The sequence below is a fragment of the Camellia sinensis genome, chromosome 9 (assembly GCF_055761805.1).
Source record: "Camellia sinensis isolate YWXY chromosome 9, ASM5576180v1, whole genome shotgun sequence".
NCBI classification, from domain to species: domain Eukaryota; kingdom Viridiplantae; phylum Streptophyta; class Magnoliopsida; order Ericales; family Theaceae; genus Camellia; species Camellia sinensis.
The window spans coordinates 5,225,955-5,246,663 of record NC_138969.1 but is presented as its reverse complement, the minus strand read 5'-3'; the positions used below and the strand labels follow the sequence as shown (position 1 = coordinate 5,246,663).

The 20,709-nt window shown below is 41.8% G+C and overlaps 1 protein-coding gene across 3 annotated transcripts in view; it reads right to left on the bottom strand.

Moving 5' to 3' along the window:
- Nucleotides 1-20,709, bottom strand: part of LOC114261586 (uncharacterized) — a 95,042-nt gene that overhangs the window by 53,726 nt on the left and 20,607 nt on the right. The window lies entirely within an intron of this gene.

The following is a 20,709-nucleotide window of genomic DNA, read 5'->3' as shown; positions in this document are numbered from 1 at the left end:
AATTATTTCGTGCTCCTACAGTTTAATTTATGAAATGTTTTTAGTTTTAAATTTTTTGATTTAATGGATTGGTTTAATAATGACATTAATATGTTTAATATATAAAATGTTTTTAGTTTTGAATTTTTTGATTAATAATGACGTCAAAGTTGTCGTCATGTTTGATTTTTGAAAAAATAAAACTAATTTAACGAAAACAAATTTAAAAAAAATTATGTTTACCTTTTCAAAAGATAAAATTATATAAAAATGATATGTTTTTAAATTTTTTTTGCCAATTTAATTTTTAGTTTCTTAGAAAAATGTTTTGAAAATAGATTGTGAAAATCAAACCAAACAGAACTTTACAACAAAAAAAATTCAAACATTATTCATTAAAAAATGGCTATTATATTTCTTACAACATATAAGTTAACTAATACAAAAAAAAATTGTATGATAACTTTGTACTTCAAATGGAGTAACAATGTCTTCAATTGTTTTTATTTAAAACGAAATTCAAAATTTAAGATTAAATATATTACAATTAAAAAATTAAAGACGAAAATAAAATAAATTTTAAATTATAAGAACTGTTAGTATAATTCGCACTAAAACATTTACCAGCAACGTCATTATCTAATATAGTTTTTTTCCTCCAAAAGTGTAATTCGCACTAAAACATTTACAAGCAACGTCATTACCTAATATATTTTTTTTCCTCCCAAAAAAAAAAATTTGCCAAAGGTCTTCTTTACAGCGGATTTATAGAAGCTTTTCCAACTTAATTGCCGTCAATTTTGAACTTTGTCCACGCATTTTGTGAGAAAATGAAATAGGAAAAGTGGCTTATGTTATCTTATTTGTATTTTTGTTGGTATTTTAAACTATTTGTCATTTCCACTGAAGTTTCATCCTTGGAAGTGTGATCCATTGGTATCCCATTTTTAAAGCCTTTAAATTTAAACTCTAGCACCAACTTGAGACTAATTAATCTCAATAATTGGATAATTATACTTAAAGAAGGCTACATTCTTCAAGTTATTCCATTTGACTATTCTATATGGATTTATTTCGAACTGGTAAGTGTGAATGATTTTGTTCACACGGTAACAATTCTTGTCGGCACTAATAAATGATTAAATATTAATTGTAGATGAGAGGGTAATTTTGGTGAAAATTGGGCCGAGCTATGAGATGGACATTATGGCCTCAGTATAAAGGACCGAAGTGAAATGGCCATGGAAGATACTCCGGTCGTGCGATATTTTGGAGTTAGTCCGGTCGTAAGACTGCAGAGATAGTCCGGTCCGACGTAAGAACGAAGTTAGATCGGTCTAACGGTACCTTTGAGTTAGACCGGTCTTGGAGTTATACCGGTCACAATTCGTTAGTTCGGTCCGACCATGCCATGTGCGGTGCATGAGAAGCTGACGTAAGAGAAGTAAAAGGAAGAGCTAGTTCGGCTCATTCTACGGCTTTACATAGTCGTGTTTTACTTCGGTCGTATTGGAGTTCGGCCATGATAAAACCATCTCACTTGGTTTAAGCAGTGAGGGGGGTGTTGAAGGATAAGCATTATCTTTCAGGAGTATGAATCCTAGGAGGACTCTGCATGGAGGAATAGAAGTCCTACTAGGATTGTGCCACACAAAACCTATAAAAGCTCACAAACATCACCTTGGAGAGGTAACACACAACTTTGCTTTCTGAATTCACAGAGCTTTGTCTATTTGTCAAGTTTACTGACTTAGGCATCGGATAGGTTTCCGGCACATACCCGCCGGCTAGCTCACGTTTGTGTTTTCAGGTGATAAGGCGACGTCGTACGGAGGAGCGCAGACTTGGTCAACAGGATTATACGAGGAAGTATATTTCTTTCCCGTAAAATTGGCGCCGTCTGTGGGAAAAACAGATAGAACAAAACCTCTTGATCAAGCTTCTCCTCTTTTCAAACAATGGCACACATAGAAGAATTGCCGCAGTCCGCCGTCGACGGGCTAACTCCAGATGGGGGTGCAAGGCGTGAAGGATTACCCTCTGTCCCTCCCATGGCGGACTTGGAGTCCCAGCGACATAACCCCAGGAGAGATACTAGGGGAAAGTGGACTCACAACCCCCATCAATCTCATTCTCAAAGTCCTGACAGGCAAAGGCGGAGGGTTGATCCTCAAGTTCTGGAGGACCGCGTGAAGGAGCAAGATGAATTAATAAGGAAGATGTCGGCGGACATGGAGGCCTTGAAACGCCAGATGAAGAGAAAAGAAGTGACGACAGGAGAGGGGCACAAAAACAAGATGCCCCCTCGCCACTCAGAAAATCGTAATAGGAATACTACACCCTCGCAAGGAGAGAGTAGAAGCCTCAGGACAGGCGATACTCAATCCTGGTCTTCCAGAACTCGTCACTCCAGGTCTGAAAGGACGAGATCTGAAAGATCATACACAGAAGGAAGCACGTATTGGCCTTCGCATTCGCACCAAACCAAATCTAGACAGACGGAATTACCCAGATCATCCGACTTACGAACCGTGCTCGAAGCAAAGGCACGATGCAAGGAGGATGCCAGGACAAGGGATCCACACAGAGTTTCGGCCTTATAACGGTTGGCTCCTCGGACGCATGGAAGCGTCGAGGTTGGAATGCCAATACCGTGCCCTACCTACGAACCAACGGACAAAGCATTAGCAAGGCTATAGACTTCGCCGTTTGTTCCGGCGATTGAAAACGCGCCCCTACCATCAGGCTTCCTTCAGCCCAAATTCACTACATATGAAGGGAAGACGGATCCCTACTCACACTTGAGCCACTTTCGCCAGGTCATGGCTGTGTACAGGCGAAACGAGGCCTTAATGTGTATACTCTTCCCGTCAAGCCTTGGCGACCTAGGCTTGACTTGGTTCGAGAAACTTCCAGAGGGCAGCATAGCCTCTTGGGCATAATTGGCAGAAGCGTTCGTAACAAGGTTCCGAACAAACACTAAAACCCCGGTGGAGATCGACCAGCTACTCTCCATCGACATGGGCGATAAAGAGACCCTAAGATCCTACAACAGTCGCTACTGGGAGACATTCAATCAGATTGGGGACTGCCCCACCAATCTCGCCATTGCACAGTATAAAAGAGGCCTTCCAGTCGGGAACAGACTAAGGGACTCGATCACTATGACGTCACCCCTCACCATGGAAGCCCTGATGGAAAGAGTGCATCAGCACATCAGGGTAGAAGAGGATGGCGCACGTGCCAAAGCAAAATCAGGTGCAACCGCAGTACCAGAAAAGAAAACCTCAGCAAAGGTCAATGCAGTAGATCGTCAGAACAGAAACGGACGTGGCAGACGAGATAACGGAGAAGACCCGGATAAAAGATGGTTAAGAATCCGCACTGCCATAACCACGGTGTTCAAGAAACCGATATATCAGATTCTTAGCGAAATAAGAGATGAGCCTTTCGTCAAGTGGCCAGCCAAATTAGGGGAAGCGCAGAAGGACTATGACGAAAGATCACGGTGCACCTTCCATAAAGAAAAAGGACACCGCACTGAGAATTGCCCACCATTGAGACAACACCTGGAAAAGTTGGTGGCAGCAGGCCACTTGGACAAGTACATTGAAGGAGGGACGCAACCAGCCCCCCAGGATCACAATAACCCCAACGGGATGCCAGTCGACGCCCCACCTCAAGGCGTTATCAATGTGATACATGGAGTCTTTGAACCTGAGCGTGTATGCGAGCTCAGAGGATCAATCAAAAAGGCTGAACATTTAAGAGAGGTGCTAAGTGCCCAACCTGCCACAAAGAAAGGGAAGACAGAGGCAACAAACGTCATGTCTTTTTCAGATAAAGACTTAGAACGGATATATTGCCCTCACAATGATGCCCTAGTCGTCACTCTCCGAGTCAAGGATTTTGACGTCAAGCGGATTCTGATTGACCAGGGTAGTTCATGTGAAATCATGTACTACGAAACATTCAAACAACTGAAACTACAGGACAGAGACTTGGCGCCTGCTGTATCACCCCTAATTGGATTCAACTCTATGCCAGAATGGCCCGTCGGCAAAATTATTCTTCCAGTTAGAGCAGGAAGCATGACGAAACAAGTGAAGTTCTGGGTACTGAAGGTCCCCTCCACTTACAACATCATCTTGGGCAGAACATGGCTGCATGCCATGCGATCGGTGGCGTCATCCTACCACCAAGTGATGCGATTTCCCAACGACACCGGAGTAATTAAAGAAGTCTATGGAGATCAAATCATGTCAAAGCAATGCTTCATCACGGTAAATGGCAGCCGCGCTGCCAAAGGATACGTTCATTCGGTAGAAGAACTTGAGAGTAATAAGCTATTTGCAGATGTCGGCAAAGCGGCGGATCAGAAAGTAGTGGAGGACTTGGTAGAGGTAAAAATAGATGAAAAGAACCTGGATAAGTTCTTTTTGCTCGGTTCGTCGTTGTCCAGCACTGAGAGATTAGAGGTCTTGGAATTCTTAACCTCTAACATCGAAGTGTTCGCCTGGACACCCTACGACATGCCAGGCATTGACCCAAACTTCATCTGTCACCAACTTAATGTCCACCTATCTGCCAGACCAGTCATTCAGCGCACACGCAGATCGGCACTTCACCATACCGAAATAGTGGCAGAGGAAGTAGGAAACCTGCCGGAGGCAGGAGCAATTAGAGAGGTACACTACCCAAAATGGATCTCCAACACAGTCGTAGTGCCAAAGAAGAACGGCAAATGGTGTGTCTGCGTCGACTACAAAACAGTTAACAAGGCGTGCCCAAAAGACAGCTTTCCTCTACCACGGATAGATCAACTGGTGGACCTAACGGCGGGACACAACCGACTTAGCTTTCTGGATGCATACAGAGGCTACCACCAAATCGCCATGCATGAGCCAGATCAGGAGGTCACATCTTTTACAACTCCAAGAGGACTATATTGTTACAAGGTCATGCCCTTTGGCCTGAAGAATGCAGGGGCAACATTCCAACGGATGGTCACCAAGATGTTTGAACCATTGTTAGGCAGAACAATGGAGGCTTACATCGACGACATGGTGATCAAGAGCAAGGATGAGAATGACCATCTTAAGGACCTAGGCGAGATGTTTGAGATCCTGAAGAAGCACAAGTTGCGCCTCAATGCGTCCAAGTGTGCATTCGGAGTAGGATCTGGCAAATTCCTGGGCTTTCTTGTGACCAACCGGGGTATAGAAGCAGACCCCTCTCAGATCAAAGCAATCCAGGATTTGGAGAGACCAAACTCAGTAAAAGAAGTGCAGCATCTCACCGGCATGGCAGCTGCACTCAACCGATTTATCAGCCGGTCGTCAGACAGATTACGACCATTTTTTCATGCCTTAAAGGCCAAGTTTGAGTGGGATGAAGAATGCGACCAAGCTCTGGAAAGCTTGAAGGAATATATGTCTTCCCCACCACTGCTTGTTACCCCAGTACCTAGTGAAGAACTCTTCTTGTACCTGGCAGTCTCTCAGCACGCAGTTAGCGCAGTGTTGGTTTGTACAGAGGGAATTCAACATCTGGTCATCTATTATGTCAGCAAGACATTGCTGGGAGCCAAAACAAGGTATTTGCCACTGGAGAAACTGGCATTAGCCTTGATGATGGCCTCCAGGAAATTGGCACACTACTTTCACGCCCACACCATAGTCGTCCTCACAGCTTTCCCACTAAAAGCTTTGTTTGAGAGGGTGAACTTTTCTGGGCGAATTTTGAAGTGGGCAGTAGAGTTAGGACAATTCGACATCATGTTCCAACCCAGGACCGCAATAAAAGCCCAATCTTTGGCAGACTTCGTCGCAGAGTTTACTCCTGGAAGTCATCATATCTGCCCAGTCGACCTAACTGACACAACCGAACTAGGGATGGAAGATGACGCCGGAATAGTGCAATCCCTATCAGAAGGTACTCAGTCAGACTCCAAGGCAGACCAGACTAAAGACAGCAAGGTAGAAGCTACACCAAACCAAGGCTCTCCAACAAATAAAGACTTGGTACAATCAGATAGCGAGGGGCAGACAGCAAGCATAGACCTTGAAGAAAACACCAGCAACATTCTTGACCCCACGACATCATCTGATCCCTCCACTTGCTGGAAGTTGTTCGTTGGTGAGATGTGGAAGCTCTTTGTGGATGGAGCATCCAACCGGCATGGTGCAGGACTCGGCATAGTCCTCATCTCACCAGATGGCCTGGTTGTAGAACAAGCAATCAACCTTGGCTTCCCAGCGTCAAACAACGAAGCGGAGTATGAAGCGCTTCTCGCAGGACTCAAATCAGCATACTACATGAAGGCCACCGAATTAATGATCTACAGCGACTCACAACTGGTGGTAAACCAAATTTCTGGTGACTATGAAGCAAAGGATGATAGGATGGCCAAGTACCAAGAGTTGGTCAGAACAGAGATCAAGAAATTTGAAGTAGTAAGGATAGAACAAATTGGCAGGGAGGAAAACAGCAGAGCAGACGAACTAGCAGGCTTCGCCTCAATGGCAGACTCCTCCATACCTCATCCACTACTAATCGACTACCTACCTAGACCAAGCATAGAAGACCCCGAAGCAGAAGAGGTATGTTGCGCAGAACTAGGCCCCTCTTGGATGGATCCCATCATCCTGTTCTTAAAAGACGGCATCCTACCAGAAGAGAAAAAAGAAGCCAACAGAATAAGAGCGAAATCGCAGCGATTTTGGCTCTCCCCATCCTTGGCATTATACAAGAAGTCATTCTCAGGACCTTACCTAAAGTGTGTTCATCCCAGCAAAGTGGAAGCATTCTTGTTTGAAATACACGAAGGGGTGTGCGGAAGCCATCAAGGAGGAAAATCGCTAGCTTACAGGGCCATTTCGCAAGGATACTGGTGGCCATACATGCAGGCAGACTCAGAGAAATATGTAAAGAAGTGCGAGAAATGCCAGAAATTCGCACACCAAATACATCAACCAGCCAGAGAACTCCTACCATTGACTAGCCCATGGCCTTTCGCAATGTGGGGCTTGGACATAGTAGGACCACTTCCAACAGCACCCGGCAACAGGAAGTTCTTTCTCGCAGCAACAGACTACTTCACAAAGTGGGTGGAAGCAGAAGCATTGGCATCAATCAAAGAAAAAGATGTGAAGAAGTTCGTTTGGCAGAATATCATCACTCGGTTTGGCATACCAAAAGCCCTAATCTCAGACAATGGCACTCAGTTCGACGGCAGAATCTTCAGAGGCTTTTGTGAAGAGTACAAGATAGAGTTCTACAATTCTACACCGGCATATCCTCAAGCAAATGGCCAAGCAGAAGCATCAAATAAAGTCGTCTTGGATGGATTGAAGAAAAGGTTAGAGAAGGCAAAAGGCAAGTGGGCGGACGAACTTCCTCATGTTTTATGGGCTTACTGCACCACACCTCGACGATCAACAGGAGAGACACCATTCTCCTTAACCTATGGAATGGAAGCAGTAATCCCACTCGAAGTTGGCCTCCCCACAATTCGAAGCGAAAATTTTGATCCAGACTTGAATGGAGAAGCTATAGCGTTGGAACTCGACCTTGCGGAAGAAAGAAGAGAAAGAGCACTGGTTCATATTGCCTCATACCAACAAGAGTTATCCAGAAAATACAACAAAACAGTGCATCCAAGACAATTCAAGATCGGAGATTGGGTACTGCGCAAAGTAATGGGAAACACCTTGATACTAGGAGATGGCAAGTTAGGGCCAAACTGGGAAGGTCCTTACAAAGTGGTTGGGTTAGCAGGCAAAGGGGCATACCACCTAGAAAACAAGGACGGCAAGGCAATCCCTAGGCCATGGAACACGGCCAATCTCAAGTTATTTTACTTTTAGCTTTTCTTTTTCAAACATGTGTAATTTTTTCTTTCCTCAATAAAACAAGCAATTCTTTTCAGCATGAGTTGTTCTCTGTAAAAGTTAGCTTTAGTAAAGTTTAGGTACATTGCAAACATTTTATTCTAAGTTGGCTGGAAAAACTAACTTAGAGGTTGGCTGGAATAAACCAACACCCCTCCTAAGCCCAGGATAAGGATCCAGGCTGCACGACGTTTGGTCGGAATAACCAAACATTATTCTAAGTTGGCTGGAAAAACTAACTTAGAGGTTGGCTGGATTAAACCAACACCCTTCCTAAGCCCAGGATAAGAATCCAGGCTGCAGGACGTTTGGTCGGAATAACCAAACATTTTTCTAAGTTGGCTGGAAAAACCAACTTAGAGGTTGGCTGGATTAAACCAACTCTTTGTACTCTTCAGCCGAAGTAAGGGTATGGCTGAAGAGTGGTTGGCTGGATTAAACCAACTCTTTGTACTCTTCAGCCGAAGTAAGGGTATGGCTGAAGAGTGGTTGGCTGGATTAAACCAACTCTTTGTACTCTTCAGCCGAAGTATGGGTATGACTGAAGAGTGGTTGGCTGGATTAAACCAACTCTTTGTACTCTTCAGCCGAAGTATAGGTATGGCTGAAGAGTGGTTGGCTGGATTAAACTAACTCTTTGTACTCTTCAGCCGAAGTAAGGGTATGACTGAAGAGTGGTTGGCTGGATTATACCAACTCTTTGTACTCTTCAGCCGAAGTATGGGTATGGCTGAAGAGTGGTTGGCTGGATTAAACCAACTCTTTGTACTCTTCAGCCGAAGTAAGGGTATGACTGAAGAGTGGTTGGTTGGATTATACCAACTCTTTGTACTCTTCAGCCGAAGTAAGGATATGGCTGAAGGGTGGTTGACTAGATTAAACAAACACTGAGTACTCCTCAGTCGAAGTAATTATGTCGGCTAAGGAGTGGTTGGCTGGTAAGCATAGTTAGTTTGAGCAGCAAAAAACCGAGATAACAGTTGAAAGTACAAAGATCATGAAAAAATCATAAAGTACAATGTACAGATCAACCGAAGTAAGAGTTCAAGCAAATTTTCATTCATCAAAAGGCAATCACAAAGGAGGGGCATAGCCCGGTTACAAAGACAAAAAGTGACAAAGAAGAAAAATACAACATCAAGTGAAAAGATCCTCAATTTCGGCATCAAACGCAGCATCGGCATCAACACGAAGACCGATTTCAGGCGGGATCTCACTCTTGGTCACAAGGGTGGTTTCGGTCGGAACCACGGTTTCACCTGGTAGTTCAATAGTCAGGTCTTCCACCGTGGGCTCCAACCGAGCTGACTGTTCCACATTAACAACCGGAGTATCCTCAGAGGCAGAGTCTTCATCAGAGTCTGAGCCTTCAAGAAATTGTTGCTGAATGGCATCAGCATACTCCACTAGGGAGTTCGGTATGAAGTAGGATGGAGGATTGAAAACCTCGGTCTGTGGATCGTGACCGAGCTTCTCAACAACTGCCCTCCAGCCGCACTTAAAGAAGAGTTCCTTGGCGGCTTCGCACTGCTTGATATAAGCATCCTCTGCCTTCTTGAAGCCTTGCTTTTCGGCTCCTTTTACGCTCTCTTTCAGCTGGGTTATCTCGGTATCTTTCTTCTTTTCAAGCTTCACCAGCTCGCGTAGATACTTATCCTTTAGCACAATGGCAGCCTTTTGCTTTTCTGCTTCGGCTGAACTAACCAGTCCGACCAGTCGGCCATTCTCAGCTCGTAGCTCGGCCATTTGCTTTCTGGCCTCCTCTAGCTCGGCCGTCTTCGCTTCGGCTTCTGCCACGGCTTGCCTTGTTGTTTTCCTCAGCTCTAACACTTTCCGGTGAGTGATGTTGTTTTTCTGAATAGCCTGACAAAACATAGACTTCCCTTGAGCTGAGGTGAAAGTTGAAAAAATTAGACGGAAAAACGGACAGAGCTACTTACCAGGATCATGGATTTTGTTGAAGACCGGATGGCCTTCAGCTCGGTGTTTAGTTGCTTTCGGTGGTGCTCCATATCTTTGGGGAGGCACATACTCTTGGCCAGGTTGAAGGCCAATTGGTGATCCTTCTCAGCAACAACCGAGTCAGAGTCTTGGATATCTCGGTTGTTGAAGGTAAGTTTTGGTACCCAGCTAGTGGTAGTTCGGCAAGAAGGCTCCGGTTGGGGGCTCGGTGGCAGGCTCGGTGGAAGAGCAGTTTCTTCTTCATCAACCAAATTTTGTTCAGTTTCGGCAGTCTGGGCGCGCTTGGTTCGGTGGGATGAGGACGGTTGTTGAATAGGAAGGGCCACCACCGTTTCTTGGGTTTGACTTGATGGTGGTACTTCGGCCTTGTTGGTCTCGGTCAAGAGGGCCCTTACTCTGTTCTTTTTAGCCATCTCCTCTTCAGTTGTTAGTGGGATTAGTCTGATTTCCGGTAAGGTTGGATCCGGTTCTGGTACGTCTTCAAGTAGAAAATCAGTCACTCTGGCTTTTCGGCGACCGTTGTATCTGTAGGTCGGCTTGAACTTTAGCATTTTGGCCCAACTACGTTCTGGATACCGTAGTGCGGCGCGCAAAATAACTAGATTTGGGTAGCTGTATAATGAATGGAGGTGGGCAGAATCTGCGAAAGAAGACAACTGTTAGTTCGGCTGAAAGATTGAAAAATCGAAATATAATAAAGCAAGCAAGAAAACCGAAGTAAGTATACCGGGTTCTCCTTTTTTCCAGTTTATACGTCGGCCAGGAATTTGGGCTTGATGATCCTCAAAGTTCCCAGACACCCAGAAAAAGTTGTCGTCGTTTAAGTCTTTATCCGGTGTATATTTTATTATCTTCTCTCGGCGACGACGTATTCTTAAATAGTAGACCCACCCATCTTCTTTTGAACCAATGGAGTACTGGTGGAAGATTTCGGCCAGGCCAAGGTTTAGTCCGGCTTGGCGGTTTAGTTCGGCTATCCCCATTATTATGCGGTATGAATTGGTGGATAGTTGGGTAGGGCATAATCTAGTTTGCCTAAGAAACTCACAGATTAAAGGTTGGACTGGAAATCGTAGTCCGATTTCAATAATTGACAAAAATGTGAAGGGGACAAAGCCTTCATTACCCCAAGGAATGACATCCTTTCCGGCTAAAATCAGGTGAATGTCATCAGGTATATGGTAGTCTTTTCTGAATTCGGCTAGGCCGCCCGGAGTATCTACTAAATACCTATACTTCCTCATTTATTGTATAAATTATTAATAAATTAGTTCGGTCGGAAGAATGTGCTCAGTAGCTCGGTTGAGCGCGCAGAAGAGTGCTTGGGCAACCTAAGTCTGCGAAGTAGAAAACAAAGGTATTAAGCACAGATCGCAGACCGTGCTACAAAATCAAAGCAAAGTTAAAAAGTCCTACTTCGGCCTATGGGGATGCTGTATCTCGGTTCGGCAAAGTGCTTGGTAGCTCGGATTGAGCATAAGTTTCGCGAGATCGGTTTTCGTATGAGGCTGGTTATCTCGGTTTGATCTTTGGGTTTAGTTACTTCGGTTGAGCCTCTAGGGGCAGCTTTCTGAGTTTGGTTTAGGAACTAAGAAAGCTGGCTTAGCCCCAAAGGCTTAGCTCGGTTGAATGCCGAGGTTACTAGTTTACTGAGTTCAAAACTTCGTTCGGTGAGCTTATCTCGGCTAAAGTGAATCAGGATTTGGTAACTTACTGAAACTACTATTATTTCTATGAGTTCTAGTTCGGTTATTGTCTGAATTGATCTACATATATAGCACAAACAGTCTCCTGGTTCGGTTGGGACAAGATTCTGGATCAAAAGCTAGTTTTCTATAGGATATATCATATACTCATGGGTTCTACTGTTAAAGTTTTTTCCATAAAAGTACAGAAGCAAAACAGAAATGGACAAATATGTTTCGCAAAAACATAGAAAGCAAAATACGAAAACAAACAGAGCAAGAAAGAGGGATTTGCTTACCAGGTTGAAGTAAAGGATCTGGAAATGGATGCAACGGCAGTAAAAGATGAACGCAAAGCAAGCTTCAGCGTTGCAAAAAGTTGAGAGGCAATAGATGCTCAGAGAGAGAAGCTGTAAAGTGTACCAAGACGAAGAGGTGCGTTTTAGGCAAAGGGAAAAAAGGGCGGGACTGTTCAAATTTCACGATGTACGAAGACGGCGTGACAGCCGTCCTCAGTCAATCAGAGCGTGCCACGTGCCCTGGGAAGGAGAAACGATTTAGTTGCTGTGATTGAAGAGACGTTTTGACCGGACTAGCAGAGCCCGGTGTGAAATTGGCTCGACTGGAAAAGCTAAACTGTTTTTAGCTCGGCTGGAAAGGCTAAAAAACTTCAGCTCGGCTTATAGACAGGTAATCCTAATCATGCTGTGCAGATGGAATTAAGGGGCAATTGAGAGGGTAATTTTGGTGAAAATTGGGCCGAGCTATGAGATGGACATTATGGCCTCAGTATAAAGGGCCGAAGTGAAATGGCCATGGAAGATACTCCGGTCGTGCGATATTTTGGAGTTAGTCCGGTTGTAAGACTGCAGAGATAGTCTGGTCCGACGTAAGAACGAAGTTAGATCGGTCTAACGGTACCTTTGAGTTAGACCGGTCTTGGAGTTATACCGGTCACAATTCGTTAGTTCGGTCCGACCATGCCATGTGCTGTGCATGAGAAGCTGACGTAAGAGAAGTAAAAGGAAGAACTAGTTCGGCTCATTCTACGGCTTTACATAGTCGTGTTTTACTTCGGTCGTATTAGAGTTCGGCCATGATAAAACCATCTCACTTGGTTTAAGCAGTGAGGGGGGTGTTGAAGGATAAGCATTATCTTTCAGGAGTATGAATCCTAGGAGGACTCTGCATGGAGGAATAGAAGTCCTACTAGGATTGTGCCACACAAAACCTATAAAAGCTCACAAACATCACCTTGGGAGAGGTAACACACAACTTTGCTTTCTGAATTCACAGAGCTTTGTCTATTTGTCAAGTTTGCTGACTTAGGCATCGGAGAGGTTTCCGGCACACACCCGCCAGCTAGCTCACGTTTGTGTTTTCAGGTGATAAGGCGACGTCGTACGAAGGAGCGCAGACTTGGTCAACAGGATTATACGAGGAAGTATATTTCTTTCCCGTACAGTAGATATATATATTTGAACAATAATTGAATTTCTCAATACCAAATGTGAATGACTAATGTAAAGTTGAAGATTTTGTGATTTAAATTAGTAAAATATTAGTGATATATAGGAGTTAAATATTATTGGAAAAATAGAATTGAACTGCAGGGAAGCACGCATGGGGCAGTCACAATTATGAAAGACTATTCTAGCATGGCAAGAGGAAAGAAGTTGGGGGGTGTTTTACATATCAATTTAGCACATAAAATTAAATGTATCAAATAAAAATAAATTAAATTTATTTGATAATTATAATTTGTATCATTTGAAAAATTTAAACACTTTTTTAAAAAAAAAAAAAATAGGCTAAAGTTTTAAATCATAGACGTTTTACTCAAATCTATAGGTTAAATGCTTAATTTCAAATTTGTTATGATTATATGCCACTATTAAGGTGTATTGTCATCACCCCCAATTTCATCACTATTATTACTACCACCATTCTTGTCACCATTATCCCACCATAAAATCACTCATACAAATCATCACTATTGTCACACTTTGAATATATTTGCTAGTCTTTTTGGAAGAAAAAAAATATTAGGTAATGATGTTACTTACAAATGTTTTACATAAATAAAATTATAAAATATATTAGATGTGTCATTTTTTATCTTTTAATTATTGTTTTCATCCCTCCTTCCCTTCCACGTCTTCACCATTATCGCTAACATCATCACCATCATCACCACCACTACTCCAATACCACCGCTATTGTCATTGCCGCCGCTATCAGCACACAATGAACAGTGCCGACTGTGACATTTTCATGGCCTAAGGCATTACTCTTGGTATGGGGCCTTCCATAATTTAAAAAAAAAAATGTGATCATACGTTTATATATCTTTTTTTCAATTCTTTGTTTTTGACAGTGACTTGATTTGCTGATAATATAGTATAATGGATAGTGCTCTAGATCTTCTCTGCATTTGGACAGGGAAAAAAATTTCTTAAAAGTGAATTCTACTCATTTTGCTCTTCGTGATTCTTTCATTGGTTATGTGTAGTACCATGGTCTTTTTGTTTGTTTTTTTTCGATGCTTGCAAATGACTTGTTGGCTTATGGGTGCCAACATAGTTGGGATGCAGTGATTTAGCAATGATGTAGATTGCATCACTGTTTTTTTTTTTTTTTTTTTTTGATCGGCAAAGAAAATTTTCATTAAAAACAAGACATTACAGGTACAAGGAAATAAAACGCATTGAGAGAGATTCGAAGAGTAAAAACTCACTCTCCTACTATTGCTACTCGCGTTCTTACAACCAATCCCTAAGCCTCACGAATTTAAATTTTAAAATACAACTAAAAAATAAAAACCACACTTGAGCCCCCACCTAAACACCCACATTGCCAACCCACGCTACCCATCTGCTACAGCCCACACCACCTACACTGCCAACCCACGCTACCCATCTGCTAAAACCCAAGCTCTTCTTCTTACACACACCCACTGCAGCTCCCCTGCTGCTAATTTTGAAACTGAATCTTTACACCTAAGCTGCTAGCCCACCTGCTACACTCCCCTACGCCTGACAATACCCATCGCCCAACACCCACCTGCTACTGCTGCTAAAACTTATCACCAACTTGCTGCACGCTCCTCTCTACACTTGACTCTTGGAACACCCAACGCCTCTTGAGCCCCACGCCTGATACACGCTTCATACACTGATACACGCTTGATACACCCAACCTCCATACTTGCCGGACACTCAGACGCCATTCCCGTCGAGGACCACCCGTGGCCGAACCTCCTTTGCTTCACCTCCATACTTGACAGCCTCTTCTTGCACCATTCACTCACCTCTTCTTGCTTCCTTCACCTCTTCTCCGTGACCCGAACAACACCCTCCACTGCAAACACCGAGCACCATCGGCAGCCTCTTCTTGCTTCACCATCGAGAACCACCCGAGACCAAAACTACTTTGCTTTGCCTCTGAACATCGACAACCTCTTCTTGCTTCACTCTCCTCTTCAAGCTTAACCGAACACAAACATCGACCACCATAGGATTGAACGGAAATCACCCCTCAAACTCTCACTCGCACGGAGCGCTCGAATGAAGATCCTAAACTACTCTGGAACCTCCACCCCTCAAACTCCCTCTTCGCAGCGAAGTGCCCGAATGAAGATCCTAAACCAACCCACCCATGGCCGAAACTGAAACCCATGGCCGAAGCACTACCACCGAACCACTTCAATTGAGAAAAGAACCCACCAAAACCACCCAACAAAGCTTCCAAAACACCAAAACCCAAGGAATAATCAGCTAAAAGCCCCAAAGAAAACCTGCGAACACAAGCAACCAAGACAAAAATGAAGTGATAAACCCTTAACAAATCTAGAGATTAGATCCGAAAAAGGAGGAAAGCGAAATACAAATGGGGGCTCAAGATTATTAAGAGAGAAAACAACAACACAAAGAGAGGAAACTAGGCCAGCCAACCGCCATGGCCAAAGGCGGCGGCCGACTGGCCAACGGTGAGGCCCGAGATGGAGTTTTTTTTTTTTAGAGAGAGAGTTTTGAGGTTAGTGTCACGACCCAAACCCGGCCCTATGGGTTTAGCACCGTAACCGGCCAGTAATCCGAGATTACCGAAGGCCTACAGAACAGTAATACAGTAAAACAGAGTACAGGGCCTGGCGGAAGCCAATACAGTAAGTAAATAATGTCCATTGAGCTGTGACAGTCTGTATGCCAAAAAGATTTTTCATACATTCATACATAAACAATACAGAACAGTATGCAATATTTACAATCATTCAGATTAGGGACTCAATCCCTACATAACAGTACGGAAACATTAAATCTATACAGAACAATAAACCAGTACAGAAGGGGTAAGTGTAAAACACCCCTAAGCCTTAACGCAATAGGCTCGGAACCTCGCGATGAGGCACAATGGTTGGCTTGACAAAACAGGAGTAACCCTGACGCTCCTAGCTGCGGTCTGGTGCCTGAACACCTACATATATATATGAGCAGTGAGCTAAAGCCCAGTGAATAGCATAATGCGTAAAGAGGTTGAGAATGAATGTCCTTACAGTAATGAAAACAGTTCATTTAAACAGTAGTTCAGTTGTTCAGTCAGTACAGTCATATGCGGTACATCCATTAGCATAACAGTACAGTAAACAGTAGGTCTTAAAAGACCGAGCAGTAATGATGGCCATCAGTCAGTAAACAGTAGTGGTTCCAACAAGGGAACCGACAGAGATTTCTGTCACAGTAACAGTAAACAGTAGGTGCTAAGGATGCCACAATACAGTTTAGAATATAGGACATACATTCATTCAGTTAACAGTAATCAGTTCAGAAAACAGTACAGTTCAGTTGTTCAGAAGATAATCATTTGTGAACATATCTTTACACAATCGTTACTCACAGAGTTTGGGCTACAGTATGCTAGAGCGTGTCTCTCCAGTCGCCAACCCTACACAGTTAACAGATTGAACACACTAAGCCACACAATTGGGAAAGATAATAACTTAACCCCTAATGCCTCGGTGTGCTCTATGTCTATATCCTCAACAAGACGCCTTAAACTAGGCCTAAGAATGCCTAGAATGGGATGAGGATGCAAAGATGTACATTTAAAAGCATTGTCAGAAAAACAGAGTCCCGCTCGAGCGCAGGTTTCCCCGCTCAAGCGGTCATGCAACAAAGGTACACGCTCGAGCGTAAACTTTTCCGCTCGAGCGTACTGTAAAAGTACTGGATGGGTGAAATCTCCGCTCGACGCCCGCTCGAGCTTGAGACATGACTCCGCTCGAGCGCCCAATCCTCCGCTCGAGCGGACTGTAAAACAGTGCAGAGAGATGCTGGATGCTCGGATTCTCCGCTCGAGCGCCAAGTTCCCCGCTCGAGCGGAAGTGCGAAATCTGGAAATTCCAGATTACACCTCCAATCTCAAAACCAAGTTGTTAACAACTCAAAACCGATCCTCTTGGGCTTATTTTCTGGAAAACTCTTATAAACACATGGAATAACACGATTCAAAACTCAATTTGAGAAATCAAAGCCCAAGGGTGTTTAATTCAAACTTAATTTCAAACCATTTTCAAGAACATGAAGACCATGCAAACATCCATGAATTCAAATCAATTCAAAGCTCCAATTAGATGCTCTAAGGAGCCAATTCTTTTCAAAACATGGTGAAATCATGGACTATTCTCAAAACATGAACATGCATGTAACATTTTTGCCATGAAAACAACTCAAAACTCAACCAAGAACACATGCAAGCATGGAATGAGCTTCAATTCAACATGTATGCACCAAAACATGGCTTAACTCTACAATTAAAGCATGAATTGTGCAAGAATGGATTCTAAGACAACAACAAGAAGATGAATGTCCTACCTTAGTCTTGTGTTCAAGGTCTAGGAGCTCAAAGTAGCAATCAACACTCCAATTCCAAGCAAGATCAAGTAAATCTCTCAAGAACAACTCAACTCTCTCTCACTCTCTAACTTGGGTCGGTTGAGGCAAGAAGAGGAGAAGAAAATGTTTGTTTGATCAATACGTGGAGTGTATACAAGGTTCAAGAGATAGTGGCCCACTAAGTGGCGGAACGGTAATTAAATCAAACTATGCGATTAATCGATATTTAATCTAATTTCATCATACCTAATCAATTTTCAGATAATTATACTATAAAATCACATTAATTCTAAGGATCATAGAACACTAATCGGTTTCGGATTCGGCCGCCGACAAGGCCTTCAATTAGCAGTTTAAACATATGAACATGAACAGATAATTATACTGTCAACAGATAAAATGCAATTAACTAACATGTACTCAGTCAATTCGTTTTTCAATTTCAGTCAGTCAGTTCAGTACTTATAATCAGTTCAATTATCAGTAATCAATGTTTAACGGTAATCAGTGGTGAGGGTTATTACAGTTAGATTGTGTCACTGTTAACTTTCATTTGCGTGAATTAATTTTCTTTTAAGATTCTGCTTCTGATTTTTGCTTTTGGGGTGTCTTCTTTGAAAAGTTATTAATAAGTTGATGATTCAAGATGCTGTCTTTATGTGCTTTTGATTGCATCATATGAAAACTATACTTTTCTTGGATCCATCATGTACTGAGTTTAGACTTGATATATGCTCTATTCATCATAAAAGGTCCTGATTTCAGTGTTGGGGTCTGGTTCTGCTTGGGATTTGTTTAGTGTCTTGCCAACGGTTTGTTGTTCCTTTTGGTGGTTGAATATGATTGGGCCAGTCTCATTAGGTGCCAATTTTATTGGGACACCGGTTCACTTGTTATGCTGTAGTTGTCTTGCCAACGAGATACGAATAGTCTCACAAACCACCCTTTGGTGAATTTTAAATAATCACAAATAATCAAGAGCAAAGACCTTACCACATAGATGAATAAAAATAGCAGAAACAATCCTCCGAAACTGAAGCAAATAGAGCGTTGAAACTAAAACAACAGCAACAAATCAAGCAAGAACCTTGGACCAATCTCAGCCACCAAAGTGAATACAAACAACATTATGATTCAATAAATTGAATTACCCACTGCACAGTCACCGAGGATCATCCAAATCATATAGCAGCCGTAGCACATCTTAGGGGAAAAAAACAATACTTTTTGGGATTTTTTTTTATTATCAAAAACTACCAAATTGATTATAAAATACTTATTGGGCCTCCAAAATTTAGATATCAACACCCAACCAAATTAAATATTTTAAGAAATCAATTGGATCCCATATTTTAATAAGAAGGCATACCCAACACTTTAGTCATCTCGGGAACACGTGAGGTTGGAAGTAGATGGCATTTGAGTAGCAGACTGTAGTTTCTGGGTGGGGCGACGGAATGCATTTGGTTGTTTCTCATCATAAACTTGCCTACTATTTCTACTGCCTTTTTCTCCTCCACCATTGCAAACAGTGGTTAGCGTTTTTAGGAACGATGAAGATAGTCTTTGGGAGGGACGAAGGAATTAATGCATTTGCTTGTTTCTTATCGTCAACTTGCTTACTACTTCCGCTGCCTTCTTCTCCTCCACCAATGTGAATACTATTTGGTGTTTTTAGGTGCAATGAAGGTACTTGCCGGGAGGGAGGAAGGTACTTCACGGTTTTGTTGTCTCGAAGATTCAAGTTATGCGAAAGCCATAGGCCATGTTGAGCTTCAGATTCTAAACAGTTTGTCAACGTAATCCCTAATTTTTTTCTCCATTGCTTTGTTGTGACATAATCTTTTATCCTTCAACTGCCAAGCAACGCACCGAAATATTATAATCATGGTTAAAAAAATATAATCCCTTTGAAAAAAATTCACAAGTCTCACGAGTTTACCATACAATTTTAATTCAATTTGGAAAGCAGAAACGAAACATTGTGATTGAATTGGACAAATTATACCTATAGTCTTGTATTTTGTCTTGGTGTCATTTTGCTCTCTATTATTTTAATTAACGAGATTTTAACTCCTAATTTTAAATTTTATTTTAATTTGGTCAAATTAATAATGTTGATTGCACTGTTTGAAGGAAAATGATCAGTGAGTGAGTTGAACTTAACTCACCAAATTAAACATGTTTATAATTTTGTCTGTAAAAATATAACACATGAGGCTTATATGCTCATTTTACATAAAAATAAAAATAAAAATTGTAATCAATTGGATTAAATTAAAAAAAAATTTAAATTCATAATCAAAATTGAACTAATTGAAATTAGGATTAATTGTTGAAAAAGTCCAAGTTCAAGAGGGTATAAGGCATTAGTCTAGTGTATATTTTTTATTGGTGAAAGGTCCACTATTTGTAAAATAATTTGGTGAAAAGTCCTTTTATTTAGTTTGAAGGACATTTTGTTTCTAATTTTATCTCTTAATTTATTTGTTGATTTTTTTTATCTGCTAACTTTCATTAACTATCTGTGCAAATTTATATCTATCTATTCAAATTTTTATATATCTGTTGGAATATCTATGTGCTGAAATTCCCATATGTTGAAATCATCTATTCAAAAAAATCTATCTGTTGAAATTCACAAACTTATCTATTTAAATTTTTATATTATCTGTTAAAAATCTGACCCATTCTCCTGTTCTCACCTACATATATAGGATATATAGGATATTTTAAGAAGTGAACATCTTTCTTAATAGTAGGGTTCGGGGAAACAATAGGAAAGGTGATTTCACTATATTTCTGGCCAGGAATAAGGCCTATCACAAGAATATTTTTTTTATTTATTTGGGCGATAACTCTTAAAAGACAAATTATTCATCTTTTCTTTCATTTTGGGAAAAATACGATTAGGAGAGGCTAATTCAAAACCCTTAGGTAAAATAAGAACAACCCCCATTCGTTTGACAACTTTCAATTTTAGTCAAAAAAATTAAAAAGTCATTATAAATTTTCATATCACTTTTTTTATTTTTTAACACATCTTCTTATAAATTATAAGGACTGTTAGTGTAATTCGCACTAAAACATTTACAAGCAACGTCATTACCTAATATTTTATTTTCCTCCAAAACGTCTAGCAAAATATATTCAAAGGTCTTCTTTACAGCGGATTTATAGAAGCTTGTCCAACTTAATTGCCGTCAATTTTGAACTTTGTCCAGGCATTTTGTGAGAAAATGAAATAGGAAAAGTGGCTTATGTTATCTTATTTGAATTTTTGTTGGTATTTTAAACTGT